Below are 3657 nucleotides of genomic sequence, written 5' to 3' on the forward strand. Positions count from 1 at the left end.
CCAGTACTTTATAAATACATGTTGTATTTACACTTGTGGTTACAATGAAGTAACCTATTATAATGACAGTGATCACTCTGTTTGAAACCACAGAAAGCATATTTAGGACAAGAAGTGACATCTTTCTCCTTAAAACAAACCCAAAATCCTCTTGTTGGTTTACAAGCCTGTTCTGTGGAGACCAGGATTCATCTTCTCCAGTACCTGTGGTTTATGTGTAACTTCTTTGTACATGGGTGCTGTAGTCCTAGTATGCATTTCATACAGTTCTATGCAAACAGTTCTTTGCTGGAATGAGAAGAGTAACTCGTAATCAGAGGACCAGCAAATGCAGTGGTAATACTCCTTAATTAAGGTTAAGGGTCTGTGGTTTATAGCTTAACAAGGAGGCCTCAGGCCTTTTTGTGCTCTGTACCTGGACAGAGCTGATGGGACCAAAATCTAATGTTCTGGGCTCTTGTGGTCATTTGTGCTCAATGCAGAAAAATTCTGTTCTTTTCAACCCTTATTTATGGGAACCAGAGTTTACCACTTCTGTTTATGCTAAAGAATTTTGAGCAGTACTCCCTGATATCACTGATAGCCTCCTATACCACAGGAATTTCTCCTTTAGCTTGAATAGTACTGTGAAGTGGTGTAGCTCTTCACTGAGATGCTTCTGTTGAGATTGCAATATTTTGATACACTTACCATGATATTTATGTAAGAGAGCTGCCACCTTAATCACTCAGGAGCCTGATTTAGATTCCTTATTTATACTCCAATTTAATATAATAAAACAATCTGAAATTAATTGTCTGGCAGATTTTGGCTCTGAAGTCCAATAACCAAAGAAGTTAAAATGAACTGTAAATCTAGTTTGTGTGGAACCACAGTGAAACTGCAGCTAATCCCTGCTGGAAGATCCCCAGATAAGCAGTGCTGTCATTTTACATGTTAGAGGTGGTTGTTATGAGCAGTACACAGGCCTATTGAATCTAGCACCTCACTTCAAAATGCATCTTAACAAATGGCCCTTTTAAGCCATTTTAAGATGCTTTCTTGATACTATGGCTAACGTAAACATATTTTCTCAGATAGTAATTGCAAACTGAGTAACTGCTAGAAGCACATAATACGCAGAAGCATCAATGATATGCAGTAGATATATATTAAGACAAAATAGATTTGCAAATATTTCTGCTGCCACTGAAATAAGTAAAAACACATGTTTCAGGAACTGATAAAGGTCCTTTGAAACATATGTTTTCGGTACCCATTCACCTTTTGCATTTTTTAATCTGACTGTTACCCATTGCTGGTAATCCAAGCTGGAAGTGATGAGATTGATAAGAAGGGCACCAGGACAATCGAAAAGGAATTCAAGGCCCTTGGACAATTGTTTGATGGGGCAGCATTCTGGACACATTTTGCCCCAAAGGAAGTTCTGAGTAGATATTGGGAAAGAGTTCCTCATCATGATAGTCATATGCTGAAACAGTCTTTTGAGGGATGATGTGGGGTCTCAGTCCTCAGAGATGTACAAAACCTGACTGGGTGAGGCCATGAACAAATTCACCTAATTTTGATATCAATTCTGTTTTGAGCAAGTGGTTGGATTAGAGAACTCCAGCATGTCCTTCCAATCTGTGATACTAAAAAAATTATCTGTGAGCTAAGGTGATAGGTTATGAATAATTATTCCATGAGATTTTAGAATTCCAGAGATGCTCTTACTTTTCAGAAATTAAAAGAAACCAGCTGGGTATGGCAGAAAAAGGGAAAACAGGTTTGATCAGACTCTGCTCAGGTAAAGGCTTAAGGGAAGCCTATTTAATCTCTAATACATTCTCTCCCTAAATATTCTTCTCATGTTAAACTCTAGTAAGTGAAGCAGTATGTCTATTTGGGTGGTGACTACAATAACTGTTGGTATATTAAATAAATGACAACACAGCATGATATATAGTGATGATCTATCATAAATATGGGAGCTCTTCAATAACAATTAATGCTGAATATATCATTTTATCATTTTTTTTTGTATAAAGATGTACATCTTTGATAAGCAAAGCAAGAAAACAAGAAATGTGTATCTGGTAATATCTCCTATAAGCAAATCCCTAGCTGCCATGCTCTGCAAATTCTGAAAGCATCTGTGATACCAGAATTAGTTTGAGACAGCCCCATTCTGATGGGGCTGTCAGAGGCACTGCAGTGTAGTAAAATGGTGACGTCCTGGGGTCCTTTTTTTTCATCACTATTTTGCTATATGTGCCAAATGAAGCTGTCATCACAGTGTACACTTTCACCTGTTACGTGGTGATCCGGCATGTCTATATAGATACTGCAGTTTCTAAGGGTTGGAAACCATTATTTATTTTTCCCTGTGGGCTATGGCAAATTTACAGGGAATATGATCTTAGCCTGATGACTCCCTTCATGCTGTTCCTGCCTGCTGTCTCTTTGTCTGAGCAGGATGAGCAAGACTTTCCTCCAGGCTATGTGTCAGCATCCCCAGACACCCTAGGAAAGCACAGACAAGAAGTGAAAGAAGTGAGGGTGTTAACCTCCTCTGTTAGTGTCCTTCCAGGGACACCCTGTGTGGACATTAAGTGATGAATATTGTCTCCTTATGGAGAAATGGAGAGGCTTGGGAAAGCCAGCATTGCTGTGTAGACAACTGTATCACTTACTAGGCATAGGCAGCAACACAAACAAGGGTCAGGCTAAGTGCATTGACTTGAAATCTTCACTTCAATGTTTAATTAATATTTCCAAAGTTTCTTGGATTCTGATGAAACTTTCCTTTCTATTGAGCATCAGTGAATATTGTTACTGGGCAGATGCCAGAGTTCTTGGCACGAAAGTTTGTAAGTCTGAACTACATTAGCTTTTTCCCAAGTTTTATGTCTTGATTTCTGATAACACATGTCTGTCTTACTTCTGAAATGAAAATAGCAAGTCTTTACAGAACTCCTCAAATTTTTTCCAGGCAAGTTTGTGTCTGTGTACACATGCATTGCAGCCAATTTGCTTGGAACTCAAATCCAAGAATTGCACCATGATTTGAAATCAGTGTTTGTAACAATTTATTTATTTTAATATTAAAAATCTCCTTACCACAGGATGTTAAATAACACATCTATGGCTGATTGCTTGGAAAGGTGGCTTACAGCTACAGCAAGTATGGCAAATGGGAAAAATATAATGGTGCTGTGAAGTTAAGTTAAGTTAAATTAAGGGATTAACCTAACCAAACCCAAAGCCACCACCACCAAAAGCCAGAGAAGAAGGGATTGGCACTAAGCAGTGAGACTTCAGAAAGGCTTGGATGAGTTTCACTGAAAACCTCCCCAGTGAACATGAAACCCAAATCTGAATAGAAAAAGCTACATGGCGGAAAGCTTAAGAGTGTACTTGAAGGGGCTGCTCTTGTGATGTGATGGTACATCTGACATCAGGCAAGACAGAGTCTTGCACATCTGGTTAGAGGAGTGAAAAACACCAGAGAGATAACATGCTTGCTTAGAGATCCTTGTTTAAAGAACACCAGATAAGGGAAAAATCACAGGTAGTCTGTTTTGCCCTATTGGTGTATTCTACAAGCCAAATATAGAATAGAATAGAATAGAATAGAATAGAATAGAATAGAATAGAATAGAATAGAATAGAATA

Source organism: Melanerpes formicivorus, unplaced genomic scaffold (assembly GCF_026170545.1).
Source record: "Melanerpes formicivorus ecotype bairdi unplaced genomic scaffold, bMelFor1.0.p_v2 SCAF_558, whole genome shotgun sequence".
Lineage (NCBI taxonomy): Eukaryota > Metazoa > Chordata > Aves > Piciformes > Picidae > Melanerpes > Melanerpes formicivorus.